This window comes from Stenella coeruleoalba (assembly GCF_951394435.1).
Source record: "Stenella coeruleoalba genome assembly, chromosome: 10".
NCBI lineage: Eukaryota > Metazoa > Chordata > Mammalia > Artiodactyla > Delphinidae > Stenella > Stenella coeruleoalba.
The window spans coordinates 8,363,959-8,386,599 of record NC_137156.1 but is presented as its reverse complement, the minus strand read 5'-3'; the positions used below and the strand labels follow the sequence as shown (position 1 = coordinate 8,386,599).

Here is a 22,641-nt window from a genome sequence, read left to right as displayed (position 1 = left end):
ATGAGAAGTATTAAGAAAGAGGCAGTGGCCTCGTTTGGTGCTGAGGGTGGCCGCTGCTGAGAGTCAGCAAGATCCTGGGGTCTGTGGACTGAGGATGAAGTGCCAGTTCCTGGGAGGCTCGGTCCTGCGTTTATGCCAACTGCCTACCGTTGTCCCTTACATGCCTTCATCATAAATCTCCATTTGCTGAGAATCTGATTGGGTCAAGCTCTTGCAATCTGAAAGAACTTAACTACTAGGTTCAATATTTACAAACTTTGTGATCTTGGGTAAGTCACTTAACCTCCGTGAACATTAGAGGTTCAATCTCTACCTGCGATAGGCAGAATAATGACCCCAGCATGTCCATGTCCTAATTCTAGGAATCTAAGAATATGTCACTTTACATGGCAAAAGGGATTTTGCAAGTGTGATGAAGTTAGAGACCTTGAATTGGGCTCCTATATTATCCATGAGAGTCCAAGCTAGTCACATGGGTCCTTAAAATCAAATAGGAGAACTTTTCCCAGCTGAGGTTGGGGGAGATATAACTATAGAGGAGCAGTCATAGAGGTTCAACATTACTGACTTTGAAGATGAAAGAAGAGGCCAGTAGCCAAGGAATATGGGCAACCTCTAGAAGAGAAGAAGGCAAGGAAACAGACTCTCCCCTAGCCCCTCCAAAAGAATGCAGCCACGCCTACACACTAACTAGCCCAGGAGACTGTGTGGGACTTCTAACCTACAGAACTGTAAGATGATAAATGTCTTTTGTCTTAAGCCATTAATTCTGTGGTAACTTGTTACTGCAACAATAGTAAACTAATCCACTATAATATCACTCTACATACATATAGGAAAACATTTAAACGAATACACATTCCAATGTAATATTGGTTATGTCGTCTTTTTGAATTCCTTACTTTTTCTGGTTTCAACAATGAGTATATGTTACTTGTGTAATAAAGAAGTGGTTATGTGTACTTTTGGTAAGATTTATTTGGTAAATAATAAGTCCAACAAACATTTCTTGAAGGTACTTTGTGTAGTCCTGAGGTCATTTAGATACTGCATGTTTTTTAGTCTTTGTTAGGCCTGGTATGGTGCACTGTGACAGAGCTCAAGGTCATGTTGATGGAGTTCAAAAGTCTACTGAAGAAATTTTAGAAGGACATTTTAGAGACCCTGTGGCTTCACAAGTCCATCAGCCTCACCCAAAGTCTAAAAACTCTTAGGCTCATTCACAGCTACCCAATGTCAATAGGGGAGGACTATTAACTGATATTAGAGTTACCAATACTGGTGATAAGCACAGCAAATGAGACAGTGAGACTCCTTTGAAGGTACTTCTGAACCACTTAAGGTTAAGAACTTGGCTTTGGTGAGTTAAAATTGCAGAGCATGCCCGAAATACCAGTTCTCACTTGAGCAAGAATTTGTTAGCTCTTATCACGACCAACCATCTTCAAGGCTTTGAATGGCCCTAAACCTAATTTCGCATTTAGACAGGACAATAGGTGCTTTGCATGACCTGATTAGAGAATAACGCAAAGCTGTTTCCCATTAGGTCACTTTGACCTGCGGCCGAGCCAAGTTCCCTGGACCTGTCTCCAGCCAAACTACACCCCAGAGGAATGAAGGAAATAGAGCAGATTTTCAGGAGTAGAGACCTTAGCACTTTTCATCGTGTCTTTATTCATCAAATGTTTGTTGGATGTTGTAACTGTGTCCCCAAATGTTCATGTGCATAAGAATTAGCTGGGAGGGTTCCACTCCCCAGAGAAACTGATTCAGCAATTCAAGGGTGGGACCTGGGGATCTGTATTTAACCACCTTGTGGGTGATTTTGATACAAGACCTCTACAGACCACTTTGTAAAATGTTTAGTTTGGTCTAAACAAAATGAATAAGCAACAGTTCCTTGCCATCTGGAGCCTTGAAGTCCAAGGAAACAGACACACTATTATGATACTATGTGACGAGCACGATAATAGGAGTTTTGGTGACAGTGAAAGGGGGAAAAGATTCTCTGTCCAGGGGAGTGCAGTCTTGAAGCATGTCGCCGGAAAGAGAAGAAGGAATGGCATTCTAGTTAGGGGAACAGGCTTTACAATCCCCAAATCATGAGAAGACATGAAATACTAGGGAAGAGTGAGCAGTACATGGTGATGGGAAGGTGAGGAGAACTCTAGGTGTGGATAAGCAGGAGAGAATCGAAGAAGAGAGCATGGATCTCGATTCACCATCTAAGTCATCTCACTTTGTTTTGTAGGCAACAGGGAGTTGGTGGAAGTTTTTAAGCAGACAGTGACATGAGAAGATTTGAAATTTTTCTATGAGAACATCTAGTATTGTGGAGATGCTCATTCAACTAATGTCTCCTGAGGACCCACCTTGTGCCCTGTCACAGTTAGAAATTGTTGTGACAGTCCAAGCAATGAAACTAAACTAAGGTATCAGCAGTGGGCATGTATGGAATTGGTCAACAAGATTTAAGATTTAATTTTTTAAATAACAGGATTTGGTGACAGGTTAGATTTAAGAAGCAAGGAGATGTTTGTAATGTTTTAGGGCAGAGAGACTGCCATGGACTAAACGTTTATGTCCCCCCCAGATTCTTATGTTGAAGCCTAATCCCCAATGTGATGGCATTAGGAGATCGACGTTGGGGAGGTAAGTAGGTCATGAGGATGGAGCCCTCATGAATGGGATTAGTGTCCTTATAAGAAGAGACAAAGAAGGATCATCTCTCTCCCCCATGTGAGGATACAGCAAAAAGAGAGCCATTTACAAACCAGGAAGAGGACCCTCACCAAAACCCAACTGTGTTGGCACCCTTGGTTTCAGACTTCTTGCCTCCAGAACTGTGAAAAATAAATGTTTGGTTGTTTGAACCATCCAGCCCATGGAATTTCGTTAAAGCAGCTAGAACTGACTAAGACAGAGACTGAAGGGATGATAATGACATTAGTGGAGAGTCAGGAGGAAAAGACTTGCCCCAGACCTAAATGGGAGTAGAGGAGCCCATCCAGAGGGAGAAGTAGAGTGAAAATATGTGAGGTCCAGTGGTGGAACATGGGTAGCAATAAGCGGGGGGATGTAGTGAACTGTGAAGGAAGTGAACTGAGCTGAACGGGATCCCCCAGAGAAAGAAAGAGGGGTCTGAGAGGAAAGAAGTGATTGGTCATTTTAAATGCAACAGAGGAAAGCCATTGTGATGTCTTTTGGTTTCACCATCTAGGATGCCATGGGTGACATTAACAGGGACTACTGCATGCAGAGCTGGGGGTGAGAGCTAGAGGTCAAGATGGAGGGAACGCAGTGAGGAAGAAGGGAGTGGAAGGTGTGGCAGTGGGAGCACACAGTGTAGACGAAACAACTCTTTCAGGAAAGCTGAGCATGAAAGGAAGGAGGCAGAGTAAGAAGAAGAGTGAATAGAATTAAGGCACTAAGTATTAGGGTTTCCGTGAACCTGTGGGCACAGGGCTTTTCGCTTATACAATAGGAAAAGTTGTGGTGAAAATAGAGGAGGGATAAGTTGGATTTCTTTTTAGAATTTCTATTGTCTTAGAGTAAAATACTTATATCAAAACTAAAGGGAACAAGTGTGCTGGGGCTTTAAGTACCAGGAATCAGTAAAAAAATATTTCTAAGTCTTTAGAGTAGGAATCTGTCAATATGGGCTTGTGAAATGGAGGCTGCTCTGAGAATCAGGAGGAGGATGTGCTCAAGGGAAAGGAAGGCTAAAGAACCAGCCATGGCAGAGCAAAAGGGGGCTGTAAATTATCATGATACTTGGCAGTCCCTCCCTGGGACTGGGTCACTGTCAGGGCAGCAAACCTACCTCGAGAGAGGCATGATTTGACTTGATTTTTTGGTTAAGTGATTGTGTAGGCATAAAGGAAAATCCAGAAAAATCACCTTATCAAATGACTAATCAACCTTTGGTATTTGATCTGGGAATCTCTACTCAGGGGCAAACCAGTTGGATGTAAATCCACATTTTTGTATATTTAGAAAACAAATGGTCAAAAGTCAGATAGATGGAGGAGTCTAATCTCTTCAACCATCGAAAACAACAGTGTAATTTTATTTTGTGTATTCTTATGAATAAGATGTTGCTTTCAAGTTCCTATTTCATGTGAAACCAGAACATCAGTTTGTACAGTTCCCTCAGAAACCGAGCATAATGTGATGGTTTCAGTCTTGTGTTCTGTTTGTGCACAAGAGCGCGCTCAAGGGCAAGGTTGCACATGTGCGTGTTGCAAATTGACGGTGGTTACGTATATTCGTGTAAATGCCTAGCAGATGTCTTCGAAGAATACATACCAAACAGGTAGCAGGGGTTCCCTTTGAGCAAAGCAGAGGCGAGACCTGAAATTAGGGTTGATGGTTGGAAAGCACTTTAATTTTACCTTCAACGTTAGTTTTTTTACCATATAAATTTACTAGTCGTATATTTTAAAAATTAATTTAAAAATTATGGTGAAATCAACACTGACAAGATTTTGCTAATTATTCTTTGGGGAGTCAAAGGTGGTTATCATTTAGTAGAGGGATAGGTGATCGAGATATAAGTAATGGAGAAATCAGTGCTTGGTGTTTGCCGGATGCTTAAATGCAATGAATGCCTCCAATAAATCAGAACCCTTTATGTTTGTCATCAGTTCTGTCTTAAAAAGAATTCAGTCTTCCTGCCTTTAGCTCTTCTTGGAACCCATGTTTCTTCAAACAGCTATTCTGTGAGCTAGAAGAATGGTTTCATCTATGAAAATGTCATTTTCCTCCTAATGATAAACATCAAAAATGGTAGCGGGCTTCCCTGGTGGCGCAGTGGTTGAGAGTCCGCCTGCCGATGCAGGGGACGCGGGTTCGTGCCCCGGTCCGGGAGGATCCCACATGCCACGGAGCGGCTGGGCCCGTGAGCCATGGCCGCTGAGCCTGCGCGTCCGGAGCCTGTGCTCCGCACGGGAGAGGCCACAACAGTGAGAGGCCCGCCTACGGCAAAAAAAAAAAAAAAAAAAGTAGCTATTTTTATTAATCCAATGATAATGATTGAAACTATAATTCAAAGGATTGAAGAATGAGCAGAGAGTGAGGATCTGGATGGATGAAAGAGTGAAATTCTGCAGAGATCATGAGGGACGCTGAACGAGCTCACGTCGGCATCTTACCTCTGCATGGTGTGAGCTCAGGGCTGGGCTCAGGGCTTCTGGAGAGAGAGGAAAGTTTGGAAAGAAGACCTGAGACCTGAGAGTAGGAAATGAGTGAGAAGATTCCTGAGCAGCAGAAGGGCCTCAGCTGAGGTTATTGAGAGAGAGATGCCAGGAAACAATTTGGCCTTTGTTAACTTTTCCCAGTGAGTCTGGGTTACTCTGAAGCATGAGAGAAAGTAGACTGAACTTCCACTTAGGGCTGGGAATGGGTGAACACCCAGAAGAACAAGAACAAGGAAATCGACATTAACATGTCACTGGAATAGCTTTCCATGGGGTTCTGGCAATGTAAGGGTGCGACACTCTAGGACTTGGTTGATGGACGGGAGAACAGAAGAGATGGAAGGCAAAGACGTCCTGTTACAAGAGAGAGAACAGGAGGGTTGTAAGCAGCAAGAGAACAAAAGAGGAAGGTGAATAAGGTTCATTTTGTCGTGCCTACTAGACTGTAATTTCTCTTAGGAGCTGATTTTCATTCATTTTTGATTTATCATAGCACTTGTTCAATAAATGCTTTTAATATCATGAGTGAACCCGTTAAGGGGAATCATGATCTCACTAGATAATCTACCAACTAAGCTCTGAGTCTCTTGAGTGCAGGCCCTGAGTCTTGCGAACTGATAGATCAAAACTGTGCGGGAAAGATCAGAGGAGTTTGCAGGTCCACGAGAGTTACCGAATGGACAAATGAGCTGGAGCTTTTTGAACTCTGATTTCTTCATCCAAAAATGAAAACCACAAGACCAACTCACAGTCCCGAGAAGGGAGGAGGCATGCATTACAACACTAGACAATTCTGCTCAGGAAACGTGCCAGACCAACGCTCAGGCATATTCATTTAAATTCCCCCGTGGGCAGCTGATTCCCCAGGGCTAATGCTGTCTTCAGTCGCGGAGGAAAATGAGTCAAGCAAATGGAATCATAAATACACACACGCACACGCGCGCACACACACACACACACGCACGCACGCACACACACGGACACGACTTGGCCATAGACTTTTTAAACTTTTTATCTTCTCAAATTCTCCTCACTTCTTTCTCCTTCACCCCTCAGCCTCCACGTCATACAGCTGGCCCTGCTTGGACCAAATATCCATGACATTCAAAACCACCGCCTGGAGGTTGGCTACTGCTTAACAGGTAGTTAGAAACCATTCTGTGGTGCTGAGATTCCAGCCATCTGAGATGGCATGAAGAAACTAATTAAAGCAGTCAGGAAGACTGTGTAAATAAAGATGAAAATGTAAACACAGTCTTCATTGGATACAGTGATTACAAATTACACTTGTTTGTTTTTTGTCAGAACCATCTGTGGTTTGTCAGAATTTTGATATGTGGCATAACCTGCCACTAATCAAAAGAAGAAAGCAAACCACACACACACACAAAAGAAGGGAATCTAAGACTGTAAGTAGGAAAACAGACGTAGGAAACTTCCATCTTTCCAAGTGGGAAAAATAGTTAACTTGTTTTTTGCAAACAAATCTGATCTGTCTTTGGACAAAGTCTGAGCTCCTTAGTTTGCCTTGACAGATGTGCCCTCTCTCCATCCTGAAGAGCTCAGCAGTGGGAGGTCCAGGCATGAGGGGGAAAGTGGGGAAAGAAGCCATGAGGATGTAGATGAAATAACAGAGTTAAGGATAATCAAGTTGCCAAACTCAAGGACTTTATTTAAAAGAAGCCCAAGCTTAGTTTTTTTTTAGAATATCTAGGGTATCATTGACTTATGGAAACAACTAGCTAGCATTAATCTTCAAGTTACACTATATAACTGTAAAATATTTTTTTCTAAAATTTAGCATTTAAATTGATACTGCATAAACATCTAATGAAGCAAATAATATTTTACTGATATGGTATTTAACTGATATGGGAAATGCATAGAAGAGCATTTTGAAAAAATTATTTACTGTCTATACTTCTCCTCTACCTCTATTGGTTTATCGTGAATAAATACTCTGCACTATAAAATAAAAACTTAGAATAACTCTACCTCAAATCTGGACCAGTTCCTGATATATAGCATGTACTCAAGAATAGTTTTTTAAGGAGAGGGAAGAGAATGAAAAAAAATGGAGTACCTTAATGGTATTTGTACCATGAAGTTTGCTAATTATGTACATGTATAAAGATTAATGTAGATCTTCTTATTGTTGATGTATTTATAAAGTCCCAATTGCACAAGGCATTGAGCTGAGTTCTTGTTTCTTTGTTTAAAGGTAGCATCTGTTTACGGACAGAGTATTTCTTAGCATGATTCAGGCCAGCTCGACATTTAAAAATAAATAACGTGTGGATCTGAGTTTCAGAGAAGTATTACAGGAAATTAAAACTAAACAAAACAACAAGAAAACAGAAGTCACAAGAGTGCAACAGACAACATGAACAGAGTGTAAAGATGAGGGGAAGGCCAAGGACAGCCCTGTCCTTGTCTCGGGGCTGGAGCAGGCAGGAGCAGAAACATCAGTCGCCACCACATCATTTCGGAATATCAGTCATTCAAACCACCTCCCTCTTCCCTCAATCCTCTATGCCCCCAAGTCATTTCCTAGGCACCAGCAAGGGGTGGGAAGTGGGGCAGAAAAGGAAAAAAAACCAAGGACTGAAGTTATGTATAATTTGCCACTAATAATAATGGTAAGCACGCATATGCTGTTTACTTATTTATTGTGCCAGGTGCTCTTTGGATACATATACTAACTCATTCAATTCTCACAGCAGCCCTTTTATTATTCCCATTTTACAGATGAGGAAGTTGAGGCACGGAAGGATCAAAAGTGTTTAAAGAGTAGAGCCATGATTCAAACCCAGGTGGTCAGTCTCAGAGTACATCCCCTTGTCTGCTACTCAAATGCCCAGCTGGAAGAAGACAAGGGTTTGGGATGAAATCCCTTCAATTTCCCTTTCACATAATCAAATCTAGGCTTCTATATCACGTTGTACATAGAAATGATCTGTTTGGGTACCTAGCCCCCAGCACACAGAGTACAGGCTCAGTAAATACTTGTCAAATGAAAGGATGTTTCGTGTCAATTTATAGTAGAACTCTTTAGAACATATTGAGCTCATAAAACCACAAAATCCTAAATTGATTGGTCTTGAAAAACCTAATTTTTGCCTCAGTGCAGCCTAGAAAGGTGCTTGTGCCACTTAGAAAGTACATCCCACAGAATTTCATGGTGATCCTAATCTAAAGATCTCTTTCTCAAAACAGCAAACGGTGCCGATCAGAACTAGATGGCTCGCCTGTCCCTAAACAACCAGTGGTCCTCAGCATATCAGGAGGTCTGACAGAGGAAAAAAAAAAAAAAAAAGATGCACAGAGAGGAAATGAACTGAGACAACATCACTTCACAGCAACCGGAAGGAAAAACACCCACAAGGTCACCATTCACAGTCTGCATGTGCAGTTGCTCCGTGGGGAAATGCTCACAGCTGCCTTCAGAAGCAAGTCTAGTGGCTGCAGCAACACAGAAGCACGGCCATGAGGCAGGACTGAGCCAACCACCTCCTGCCTGCCCGCCCAGAGGGAGGGCAAGGGCCCAACCAGAGGATCCCGCAGCCGTTCGCCCGGGGTGAGTTCCCAGACACTTGCTGTGGCCTGAGGGGAAGGCGGGGGGGTTCGCTCAGACTCTGACTTCCTGAGCTGGTGTCAGACAACCAGCTGTGTTCCCTGCTGGGGGCGCCCTTATCTGCAGCTTCTGGGAGGGACTCAACAGGCCTCAGGAGGAAAGAGTCTCCCCCTTCAGGTTGACCCGGAGGCACTGCTTTAGTGCAACTTAAAACCTATGTGATTCTAGTTTCATATCTTCCTGGGTAGGTGCTTCCTGGTGTGTAAAATACATGGCTCCTCCCCCTTCCTACCGGCCTCGCTCCTCCCCCTTCCTACCGGGCCCGGAGAGCTTACCTGAAATGACCCTGAGCTTTTCCTTTTCCTAATTATTTCAGAACCTCTAAGTGTGGGCTGTCACTTACAATTTATGGTGGATTAGAGTCATTTATGATGTCGTTTTCAGCCTCTATGGGAATGACGGAGGGGCAAGAAGTGATGAGAATCAGACTCTGTGTGTGTCCAGGCTCTGCAGAGAATGGGTCATTAGTATCCCCTCTAAGGGGTTGGGGACAAATTACACTGTTCTCTGTGTCCACACTGGGCCACCCGAACAGCTCCACCCTTACTTTTCTCTGTATTTATTAATCCATTTAATGTGTTCATTCATTCAATTGCCTTTCTTCCGCAAGAGACTTGAGGCAACTTTTTATCTTTCTGAAATTACTTCAAAATGAAGAATACATACAGCTTTAAAGAGGAAAGGCCCTTCTAGAAGGGTCAGATGCTATCTCAAGCTGCCAGGAGGTTGGTGAGCAGGCTAGTCCTGGAGCTAGTGACCAGAGGTGAGGGCGGGGGCTCTGGTCTTTTCAGCTCCTGCCTGGAGAGCCCCTCCCTTCCTCCCAGCAGCTGGTTTCCCACCCAGAAGTGGGTGTGAAGAACTATCCTCCAGACAGAACCCTGGGAACCAGCCAAGCGGTTTTCCTCCTTGTTTCTGTTTGCTCCCAAGTTTGCTTATTTTTAAGGACATTTCTGTTCTAAGAATGGAGCAAAGGGGAGCAGTGGAAAGGGCAGGGTGTGAACTCAGTTTCGTGTTAGAGCTCCACCGTTTCTCGTGAATTAGGTCACTAAATTATTGTACAAGTCTCTAGTGAGTATTCACGGTGTGGAAGCCACTTTTAAGTCAAAACTTAAGTAAGATGGAGCAAAACTGACATTGCCCTGCCCCCCAAAAGCTTGTAGTCTGTTGATTAATCATTACCCAAGTGCAATGAGGACCAGAGCACATCGCGGGGGAGCCTGATCTGTCTGGGCGTCAGCGAGGTTTCCATAGCACAGGGGCCACGACAACTGGAGGAGAACAGGCGTGAATAAGGCAAAGGGCTGGCTAGTGCCAGGTGTAGGGAGCAGCTTATGGCGCTCCCTGAGGCGGGAGACCCGAATTGTCCAGCTAAATTAAGGCCAGTGTGGCCAGAGGGAAGAGAAGAGTGGCTCAGGACGGGGCTAGAGAAAGAGGCAGCGGTGAAGATGCTGCTTATTCTAAAACTGGTGGAGAAGCTTGGGGTGTCGTGGTCTGATCTGCATTTTTAATAAATCCCTTTTGCTACCGTGTGGAGAGTGGACGGGACGGGCCACACCTGCTGACAGGGAGACTGGTTAGAAGGCTGATGAAGTCAGCCAAGCAAGGATATCAGTGGGAGTACAGACGAGACAAGGGTGGTAGCAGTAGAGGCGGAGCTAGACAGATAAAGAGTCATCAAGAAAGGAAAATCAACAGGACTTGGGGGTAAATAGGAGAGGAGATCCCAGGGGGAGTGTTGAGACGCTCCCCCGTTTTCTGGCTGGGGCGTCCTCGTGGATGTCGACGCTGCCTGCCGCTCACAGAGACTAGAGTAGCTGGTGAATGGCCGGGCCTGGCGTGAGTTCCGTTCTGCAATGGATGATTCTGGAGGGCCTTGAACACATCCAGAGGCAGATGTCAGCCAGGCAGTTGACATGCTGGTCTAGAACTCAGAGCAGTGTCCTGGGGATCCTGAACGTATAGATGCTGGTTGATGCCATGGGTATGGATGAAACATCCTTGAGAGAGAATATCAAGTGAGAAATGAGGGGGGTGGCTTAGGAAGGAACCTCAAGAAATCCTAACATTTAAATAGAGGGAGAGGAGAATGAACTCTCTAAGAAGACTAGGTAGTTTCTTGAAAAGTTAAACACAGAATTACCACATGACCCAGCAATTCCCCTCCTAGCTATATACCCCGAAGAACTGAAAACAGGGGCTCATGCCTTCATACCAGCACGATTTCACAATCGCGAAAAAGTAGAAACAGCTTAAATGTCCATCAGCAGATGAATGGATAAATAAATTCTGGTATAACCATACGATGGAATATCATTCAGCCACAAAAAGGAATGAAGGTTCTGGGGCTTCCCTGGTGGCGCAGTGGTTGGGAGTCCACCTGCCAACGCAGGGAACACAGGTTCGATGCCTGGTCCAGGAGGATCCCACATGTGGCGGAGCAACTAAGCCCATGCACCACAACTACTGAGCCTGTGCTCTAGAGCCTGCGAGCCACAATTACTGAGCCTGCACGCCACAGCTACTGAAGCCTGCACACCTAGAGCCCATGCTCCGCAACAGGAGAGGCCACCGCAGTGAGAAGCCCGCATACCACTGCGAAGAGGAGCCCCTGCTCGCCACAACTGGAGAAAGCCTGCATGCAGCAACGAAGACCCAAAGCAGCCAAAAATAAGTTAAAAAAAAAAAAGAAGAATGAAGGTCTGATACATGCTACAACATATGAACCTCAAAAAACCAGGCCCCCAAAGTGTATGATTCCATCTAAATGAAATGTCCGTAATAGGTAAATCAATAGAAACAGAATGTAGATTGGGGTCTGGGAGCAGGGAAATATGGGGGACAACTGCTTACTGGGTATGGGGCCTCTTTTGGGGGTGATACCAATGTTTTGGAACTAGATAGAAGGGGTGGTTGCACAGCACTGTGGATATATTGACTGTTACTGAATTGTTCCCTTTACATTGGCTAATTTACATTATGTGAGTTTCACCTCAATATTTTTTTAAAAAAGAAAGGAAAAAGAAGACTAGAAAGGTATAACCAGAGGTGCAGGAGAACACAGACTGTATGACTTTGGTCAAATGATATAACTCCTGGTGCCTCTTCCTTTATATGTAAATAAGGGGAAATTAATCGCTGTGGGGAAGGGCTGTGGGTAAGGATTAAATGTGGTAACAATTTTTAAAGTATCTAGCAGGGAAGGGGCATAGTAGAAGCAGTCAGAGTCCTGCCTACATCCTTCAGGCCTCAGCAGGACTGGGCTGACTTCTAACAGCCTGCACCTTTCTCTCATGACCTGAAGGCTTTCTCCAGGCCAGGTAGGGTCACTGTAATTGCCCAAAGACAAATGAAAATGTCCAGAAATTAACTCTCTAATGGGCTGTAAATATCCCAGCTCCTTGGGCCCGAGTGGAATAACTCTAAGACAGTCTTTCACCTTTTCTCAAAATTTCCACCTGGACTTGTACTTCAGTTGCCCACAGTGGTAGCTGGCTTGGTAATGTGCCCTTTATGGCTTTCCTCTCCTCTTTTCACCCTTCCCTCCCTGCAACACACCTCATATCCACTCAAGGGCCCTGGGGTGGGGGGAGGGTCCTTCTCGTTCCCTTGTGAGGTCCCACTTGGAGAAAGGACCCAGGTACCAGCATGGGGAAGCTCCTTTAGACTTATCCTGTCCTGTATGAAACTACACCACGTGAAGACACATCCTACCGCAAACCTCCTCCACTTTCCCTCTGCTTCTCTGTCTCCCCATAAACTCATTTGATCAAAAGTTCCAAAGTGTGGGACACAATATGATAATTTGATCTGATACTTGGTACCCAGATATGGCATTTAATCACATTGAGTCACTAGACATTGTCATACAGAGAAATCTTTTCCATTTCTCTCTTTGATCCTCTGTCGTAGGCCTGATCTAAAGACCCCTCTGACCTGTGGCCATTTACCTTTGGCACAAAGAGAAAGTAGACCTCAGGCTATAAGCCATCAGCAGGCAATGGTAGCTAGCTAAAATTTAGTATCATGGTTTCGTCTTCCTGCATTTATTTTTTTAATGACTACCTTCTAGTAACAACAATGGCAATGTTTTTTTTATTTGCAGGAGTGGCATGAAAGTAGGTTTTTATTTTTTAATTTACATGTCTTTAATTTTCAAAAAAGTGTCTATTTTTCTTTCTTTGTTTTCTTCCAGTTTTATTGAGATATGGTTGACATATAGCACTGAATAAGTTTAAGGTGTACAACATAATGATTTGACTTACATACATCATGAAATGATTATTATAGTAGAACATTCATCATCTCATATAGATACAACATTAAAGACATCGAAAAAAGTATATTTTCCTTGTGACAAAAATTCTTAGGATTTACTCTCTTAAAAACTTTGCTATATAACGTAGAGCAGTGTTCATTATATTTATCATGTTGCACATGACATCCCTAGTATTTATTTATCTTACAACTGGAAGTTTGTGCCTTTTGACCACCTTCCCCCAATTCACCATCCCCCACCACCCTAAAAGTGAGTCAGTTTAAAGAAAAGAATCATGGTACTCATTGTACTGGCGGCACACTTGATATGGAAACGCTGCAGGGCCAGGAATGGCCTGGACGTCCTCGGAAGGGAGTGTCCAAGCCACCCTGTGTGCTGCAGGCTTTTTGGTCATCAAAATAAGCAACTTCACTGCGACCACAATGGCTCCCAAATGTCCAGGCAGTGATGGGAAAGACTGCCTGAAATTGACACAGCCCCAGGCTCCAATGCAGGGTAGTTCTGCCCTGAGGACAAACCCTGGGGGTTCAGAGTAACTGGCAGAGGTGAAATAAGGTAACAGGCAGAGAGATGCCAATGCATCCACATTCCTTTTCACATTCACTTCAGATCAGAAGCTTTGATTAAAGGAGGTCTATAACTCAACTCTATTTAATTTCTATAGGCAGCTGTTCTCCCCCAAGGCCCTCCCTCCACTTTCCAAGGAAGATGGTAAACGAGAGTTGATAATCCAGATAAGTTTCATTTTAGAAAAATTGTTAAATAACGCGAAACATTTCATACTACAAAGAGGTACACGTAATGTGTACATACATTCCAAATAATAGGAAAAATAAGAAAACAAACACACGTGTACCCACTGCCCACCTTCCCAACCCTTGAAAGGAACTGCGGTCTTAAGTTTTGTGTTAATCACATTCCGTTACTTTTCAGATTGGCCTCGTGTGCCTATATGTATACATATATGCATATGTGTATGTGCAATTTATATATAAATTCATTTATATATAGTTTATGTGTATATGCAGTGGATTTCTGCCTGTTTGGGAACTTTAAACACGTGTAACCGTACCATATGCATTCCTCCGTAACTGGCTCTGTGGCTCAACGTTGTTTTGGAGGGTTATCCATGTCGATGTAAATACTGACAACTCATTTTCAAGGCTATAGAGCATTCTGCTGTGTAAACAAGTGACAATGTATTTATCATCTCTATCAGTTGACAGTGCTAGGTCATTGCCAAAGATGAAGACTTGGAGTATGATTGCAGGAAGGCACAATGCTTCCCAAATGTCTCCGTCTCTCATGCACGTCTCTAAACATGTTAGAAACAGGTTTTAACTGGGGATAAAAGGTGAATGAATTAGGCACTTGAGAGCCAAAAGGAAAAAGACATCAAAGGAGGAAAGGGGCCTTAAATGGAGGAAAAGAAGAAATAAAAAGGACTCCTGGGTGGAGAAATGTGCTGGTTGTGGGCACATTAAGGAAAGCTTTCACTCTCACTGGCCACTTCCCCTACCGCATAAACCCTTGGTGCAAGGATCTGTGTGAAACTTTGTTTTCAAAAGCATCCTCTGCCCAATCAGCAAATGACCACCATGAGTATTAACCACATTACTAGATCCTGAAGAGTCCACATTCCATACAAAACTCCCCTGGCGCCTTCCCACTGATGTCTTTTTATTTATTTATTATTTTATTTTATTTTATTTTGCGGTACACGGGCCTCTCACTGCTGTGGCCTCTCCCGTTGCAGAGCACAGGCTCCGGACACGCAGGCTCAGCGGCCATGGCTCACAGGCCCAGCCGCTCTGCGGCATGTGGGATCTTCCCGGACTGGGGCACGAACCCGCGTCCCCTGCATCGGCAGGCAGACTCTCAACCACTGCGCCACCAGGGAAGCCCCCACTGATGTATTTTTAGATTCATCTTTTCCTTAGAGTATATGGGACTAATGAGCACATAGTCATCATCAAATGGTACCGTGTCCGTGAACCTTTCATAACCTTTGGACTAGTTCCGTGACTCTGAAATTCCCCACCCACAGCTTCACTTGTAAAGAGTGGAAATATTTAGAGGAAGTGATACTATCAGTGGCTCAGCATAACCATGGCAAGTATTTTCCCCAAAAAACACAGTAGTGAGCCTGTGCCTTCTCACATAACAGCATCGCAGCATGGCTGTAGCAAGTTCTGTGTTCTCTTAGCATCTGTTTCTCTAGAGGGAAAATATGCAGGGCTTTACATTACAAGAGAGACAGAACATTGAGGAGGTAATGCCCTCTATCCCTCCACCAGAGTGGAGAAGTTGAGGTCAACTGCTAGTGTCAGGGGTTGTGTTACTGATCTGGCTTCGTTGACTGTAGGGTCTTGGTGGGTGAGGATACTTCCTGGTAAATTACATTTATATATTGACTAATTCACTGAGAGAGGAAAAGACTAAGGGATATTGCAGGGAAACAGAACCAGTAGGATGTGTGTATATATGTACATATAGAGATTTATTTTAAGGAAATGACTCATGCCTTCATGGAAGCTGGCAAGTTCAAAATCTACAGAGTATAGACTGGCAGGCTGGAGGCCCAGGGAAGATTTGATGTTGCGGTTGAGCACAGAGTCAGTCTGCTGGCAGAACTCTTACTCAAAGCGGAAGTTGGTCTTTTTTCTCTTCAGGCCGTCATCTGATTAGATGAGGCCCACCCAGAGTATGGAGGGTTCTCACTTTGCTCTGAGTCTACAAATGTTAATCCTACTTAAAAAAATAACTTCACAGCAACATCTGAAATAATGTTTGACCAAATATCTGGGTATGTTTTTTAACTTAATTTTTTTTTATCTGAAGTATAGCTGATTTACAATGTTGTTCCAAATTCTGCTGTACAGCAAAGTGACTCAGTTATACACATACAGACATTCTTTTTTTTAATTTCTTTTCCATGATGGTTTACCACAGGGTATTGAATATAGTTCCCTGTGCTCTACAGTAGGACCTTGTTGTTTATCCATCCTATATATGATAGTTTACATCTGCTCATCCCAAACTCCCAGTCCTTCCCTCTCCCGCCCCTCTCCCCCTTGGCAACCACAAGTCTGTTGTTCTCTATGTCTGTGAGTCTGTTTCTGTTTTGTAGATAGGCTCATTTGTGCCATATTTTAGATTCCACATATAAGTGATACCATATGGTATTATATTTGTCTTTCTCTTTCTGACTTACTTCACTTAGTATGATAATCTCTAGTTGCATCCATGTTGCTTCAAATGGCATTATTTCGTCCTTTTTTATGGCTGAGTAATATTCCACTGTATGTACATACCACATCTTCTTTATCCGTTCATCTGTTGATGGACATTTAGGTTGTTTCCATGTTTTGGCTATTGTGAATATTGCCGCTTATCCGGGTATCTTGGGCTGACCAAGGTAACACGTGAAATTAACCATCACAGATAACATATCTCCTTTTAGAAAATAACTTAACAGTTATTTATTCAACAATTGTTAAGAGCCCCGTTTGGGCCAGGCACTGTGCATGGTGTTGAGGATCTTGCAGTGAAGCCAAGCAGGTAAAGTCCCCATCCTCAAGGAGCTCATATGTGGGAAGTGGTCAAGGAATTAAAACCACTTACAGTAGGTTTCATGCCTTCAAGAAGCACGGCAAATATGACTCGAGTCCATCAAATCCAGTTTTCCTTATAATACAGTATTGGATTTAGTGAGGTTGTGTCTTCATGGACCTTATGGCTGACAAGGGACCTGAGTTGTGAGTTATATGACGACCATGAACACATTTCAACAACGGTACACCACATGCTCTCCATTATACAGCTTTCAAAAGCCCCTATGACTCAGTTATGAATGGCAGTGAGGATTAACAAATTGCATACAACTGTATTTAAAATAAAATAGCCAAGGTATTTAGTACATAGGTATTTCATTTTCTCAAAATTTCTTCATTTTTATGGCAAGACAGATAAAAGAACCACTGAATGAAAGCGCTATGATTTTGGAAGGATTGATTTGGGAAGACTTTAGACCACTAGACGGTATTTGTTTGTTTCTTTGGTTGCTTTAAGTTGTTTACTTTCTTGGTTTCTTTTTTCCTTGCATTTTTGTTTTTTTGCCTGAAGCAAAGATAGGCATTAAATAAGGCGTTACTTCATATTGTTTGGAACTGAGAATCCATTTTCTTAAAATGATGAGATTATCTGTGCTGGCTTGCTAAGTGCTATAGTGGCTGCAGGCATAGAAGTCTCACACACCTGACCTCCACTCTAAGAACATCAGTATTTTACTGGGATATTGGAGCTGCCAAAAGCTAGGGGTAGTAATCCAATCAAAGTTTTAGGTAAGGGCTGGAGAGGACCCAAGGATGTTTACTGCAAAGTGGTGTACCTCAAAGAGTGGAATTTTACTGAAGAAAGCATGTCAAAATGTGTCACCTATTATCTCCAACATAAAGCCCCATTCTCAAGAATCTTACATTTGAGTTGAGGAGAGAGCATACATTTGTAAAACAAAAATCACGTTTAACAAGTAGCTAAATGGCCTCCTTGATGTTCCCCCAAAGGCCAAGCATGTGCCCAACTCAGGACTTTTGAACCAGAAGGACCTTCCAGGAGATAGGTGCAAGGTTCCTCTCTTTTCTCATCAGGCCCCTCCCTTTCCCCATTCAGCTCTTGAGTCACATGTCACCTTATCATGCCACCCTCCCCTTCCATGCTTTATAAAATAGCCCCATCCCCATCTCACACACCCACTCCACTACCTGCACTTATTATCACCTAACATAGGAGTACCTGTGTATTTGCTTATTGTCTGTTTCCTCCCCTGGAATGCCAGCTCCGTGGGTGCAGGACTTGTTTTATCACTGTTATATCTCTAGCACTTGGTAGGTGCTCAATAAATATCTGTTGAATGAATGAATGAATGACCTAGTGAGTGTTAGGAATGAGCCTACTATGTAGGGGAAGAAAAACCATTCAAGCCAGGAAGCCTGCTCAGGAGAGGTAGACTCAGGATGGTCTTTGTAGAATAGGAAGGATATAGAAAAGCATGAGGAGATCGTGATGGGAAGAAAAAGTGGCCTGAGCAAAGAAGCAAGGCATCCGGGCACCAATGCACTTCTGGGGACCTGTAAGCTGCTCCTTTTGACCCAAGTGCAGGTCATGGGAGGGCAGAAGGGGAAGTCATCCCATCCCCTCCCAAGCCCCGGTGGGAGCTGCCACCAGACGAGTGGGCAGCAGGCCTGGCAATCCTTTGTGAAAGCAAGAAACCCACCCTCTTGGGCTGCACATATTGTAGGCAAAACAGACTTTCCGCAGGAAAGCAAATTTGAATCTGGTCTAGTATTTTAATCACAGCTTGATTGAAAAACAGAGTTGCACTTAATATAGCAGAGCAAAGAATACTTTTGCCCTGAGCATTTTTTTCAGAGAAAATATTGCTGGCTGTTTGCTTTAGCTATAGGGAAACTTCAGTCGTGCTTTTGTGTAATATCTTACTCTAAGCAGGCCTCTGATGCAGGGATTGGCCCTCCTGGGTTCCTGCCAGGATGATTTAGCAGAGAGATATATCTATTTCATAGTTAAAGTATTGCAGAGGGAAAAGATTGTTTCACGTACACCAATTAACATTGGCGTAATTGGTGTATTGTTTCACATACACCAATTAACAATAGCATTCCTTGAATACCCAGTTAGAGAAGTGCTGGTCTGTTCTGTGTCATATTTCCTTTCTGATGAATAACTTATCTCTTAATAGCATAGATGATCTTCTTGGCCTAACACTCTCAAGTTGAGGTTGAGCTCAACCGAGCACAGGTTTCTTTTCTTTTGAGGCTGAGATGAAATTGTGCATGTTACTCAAAATATGAACACAATCAGAATGTCCATCAGTGACGTCCTCATTATACTTTGGCAATCCGCACTTTGAAATACTATGTTACTGTTAGAAAAAGAATAAAGATGATCTACACACCAAGACATGAAAAGATGTGAACTAAATTCAAAACAACAGATACAATGGAATGTATAGTATAAGCCCATTTTTAATGAAATGGTCATTATTATCTATATTGTAAGAAAAAAAAAAAGTGATCATTGGAATTCAGAAAATGGGCAGATCCAGCAGGGCTGAAGTAACTGGTGGAGTCTTTAAGAGGGCAGCTCTGGAGCCAACCGCTTGGGTTAGAATCCCTCCTCTACTACCCAGCCGCTGTGTGCTCTTGAGCAATGTACTTTACCTTTCTGTTTCTCAGTGTCTGATCTGCAGAAAGGAGGTAATAACAGTCCTACCTCACTGGTTGGTTTTGAAGGTTCTGAGTCAATACATGGCTTTGAGTGTTCAATATACACCAAGTATCTAAAGCAGTATTTGACACATTAAATACTCGATACTTATTAGCCGGTAGGAGGAAGAGGAGAGAGAATAAGTTTTCAAAAATGAGAAGGAACCTAAAGAATAAGTAGGGTTTGACAAGAAAAGAGAATTCCAGAAGAGGCGAGTGTGGAAATATATATATAGAAAAGTCTTCTAGGATGAATGGAACAGTCCAATTTAATTCAATTCAACCTCCATAAAGAAAGTCAAAATGGTATATATCTCATTATCTAGGTGACAGACAGGATCACAGAGGTACCATTATTGAAAGGAAATACAAGAAGGATTTTTTAAAGTTAGCTTTCCTTCGTTATCATGTCGACCCACATGTGTAACAGTCATCAGTCAGCGAATATTGATGGAGTCCCTACAGGGTGCTGGGCACTGAGGGGGACAAGACCAACAGTCCCTGCCAACATGAAACTTTTTTTCAAGCGAGTTTAAAGTCGGAAAACTACTGGGATCATTTGTTTCATTTGTGTCGATTTGTAAGGTGCCCAAGTGGTCGAGTATTTACCTCAGAGTGAGTCATTAATAAATAGAAAAAAAAAAAATCATTGTATTACCTTTTTTTTTTGGCCACACCACGTGGCTTGCAGGATCTTAGTTCCTTGACCAGGGATTGAACCCACACCCTCTGCAGTGAAAGCCTGGAGTTTTAATCACTGGACCACCAGGGAATTCCCTGTATTAACCTTTAAAGCATAGACAACTCTTGATTTTCTGTGCTAATGAGAAATCACAGGAATAAATATAGTTGATAGATTAAATTATGTTTATTTTATCTGTAAGTTAAATAAATCATCATCGTTTGCCTTTTAAGTTCAAGGCCTTCCTCCATCTGTTTGGATTTCTGATTATCCTCCATCCCCATCTCTCCTCAACTTTGCAAATGGCCATGTGGGCCCAGGGGAGACGGGAAAAGCAGCTGTGGTTATCCACGGTAAGTTTTGAGCAGCCCCTAGGTCACTGAATGGGGTGACCTTGGCAAACACCTTATCACTTTCTCCCAGTAAATAAATGCAAGTGGGTCCCTGAAACACTGAGGCTTTTGCTTACTACCCCTGACCACACTGAAGAGGCCTTGTGAGAGCCAAGATCCTGTCTTGTAAATCTCTGATTGTTCAAACAGAAAAGCCAGACGTTTCATAGTTCGGCAGGATTAATTTGCAAGGGATACTGTGTGGAAGATGCCAAAACAGCTAGTAGCTAAATTTAAGAAATCACAGTAATTAGTTGGTCCCAAAGGGTATGGTATCATTCACTCTTAGAATCGCATTGCCAAGGACTGAGCTGGGGAGTTTGGTCTCCAGGGAAGAGTTAAAAAATCAGACAGGAACATTACAAAAATTTCCGCTGAAAAATAAGTTCCTTGGGAGACAAGCTGAGAGCCGTGCTAATTGCAACTTACTCTGAGCCTAATGACGGTCAGCTGCATTCTGGGAGCAAGCACAGGATGTTACAATGATGGTGACGGGAGAGGGGCCTCCAAGCAGATGGACCGGAATCCAACAGGGCAAAATGAGTCCTTTCGAACAATGATCCATTTTAGAGTGAACTGCACTGGGAGATGAGTCCAATTCGCTTTCTCCAAGATTCTTACCAACAGGAAAGATTGATAAAACACATTTGTGCCGCTGTGTTTTTCAAAAGTTCAACCATATAATAACTTTAGCAGGCACGTCATACTACACTGCCTACATTTCAAACATTTCCTTGATGTAGGATGATCACACTAGAAAGGAATGTTATTCTTATCCAGCCATTGGTAAGATTTTTGTCTTCCTTAACCCCAGAAACTAAATCACTGGCTACTTCAGAGGCTCTGACCTAAATCTTAATTGATGCCATTGCCTGTTTAGACCACTGTGTGTGATTTCAACCAGACAGACCCAGGAGGAAGGATTAAGGTGGTTGCAATGGGGAAAGGCTAATATTTTGACCAGTCATGTAGTGAGTTTGCTGCAGCACCCTTTCCATTTGTAATTTAGCTCTATAAGGCTCTCCTCCTGAGGTGACCCTCCTTTCCTGACGTCCGGTACAGTGAAAACTAGGTCATTGTCTTATGTTTGGTTTTTTCCTCTTCCATCTTGATGCTGGTTCACATCATTGGATCAAAATGTTAATAGCTAACATTTAGGTACTAACTTACAATTCCGTCAGAACGTTGACCCACATCAACCAACTTATTTAGTGTTCACAGGGGTACTGGGGAGTATTATTATATCCTCCACTCTACAGATAATGAAACTGGGGAGACCGTGTGAAGTCAGGCAAGTGATCATATGACAACGGCTAGCACTGAAACCCCCGTCTTTTAACTAAGTCATTTGCTTAAAGACATTCATCTAATGACTAAGAAACTCCTTGTGGTGGGTCCTTACAGCATAGATGCCTTTGGTGTGAAGACATTGATTTTTCTTAGATGAAAAATGCATTTACTTGAAACTAGGAGGCTTTTAATCTTATTTCCATCTCTCCTCTATTGCTTTTAAAGTGCTAACCACCAAAAGCCAAGATTTCCCATGGAAACATCTGCTGTATTCATGAAGTGATCCTTGGGTACCACCACCAGTTTTTCTTCCTAAATCCCATTTCCTTTTTCTGGCACTTGTTATGACAAAGTCCTCTTTTCAAACACCTGATATCCATGGTCTCCATCCAATTTTACTTTTATCAAAATGTGCTTGTAAGGAAGGACTTGATCTCATTGATTTCAGTTGGTGGAACGCCAAACCATTACTTTCCTGCTAGTTACGTTTTAAGTCATATTCCTTACTATGAAATAAGAAGTTTGCTTCTCTAGTAAAGGGGATTCGGGGGAGTAGATGGAGATGAGGTTTTAAAACAGGGGCATCTTCCTCTACCCTCCAAATTCTACCATGTGGATATACTGTGCTTTAGGCAACTCCAGCGCTAACTAGGACATCTTGATTCACCAATTAAGTCATCATAGAAACTTGCCATTCATTTGCTGTGATGCAGAGAAAACAGGCATTTAGCAGAAAGTTGTTTCTCTTTGAAAGCAGAGCAAGAATAGGTCTGTGGAGGGCTTCCCTGGTGGCGCAGTGGTTGAGGGTCCGCCTGCCGATGCAGGGGACACGGGTTCGTGCCCCGGTCCGGGAAGATCCCACATGCCGCGGAGCGGCTGGGCCCG

At 43.0% G+C, this 22,641-nt stretch overlaps 1 protein-coding gene across 1 annotated transcript in view; it reads left to right on the top strand.

Annotated features, from left to right (window-relative positions):
* NEDD9 (neural precursor cell expressed, developmentally down-regulated 9) overlaps nucleotides 1-22,641 on the top strand; it is a 295,481-nt gene that overhangs the window by 99,535 nt on the left and 173,305 nt on the right. Inside the window, exon 5 of the mRNA XM_079935496.1 lies at nucleotides 8,415-8,775. The gene's annotated coding sequence lies outside the window, so the exon portion shown is untranslated. The remainder of the gene's footprint in view (nucleotides 1-8,414; nucleotides 8,776-22,641) is intronic.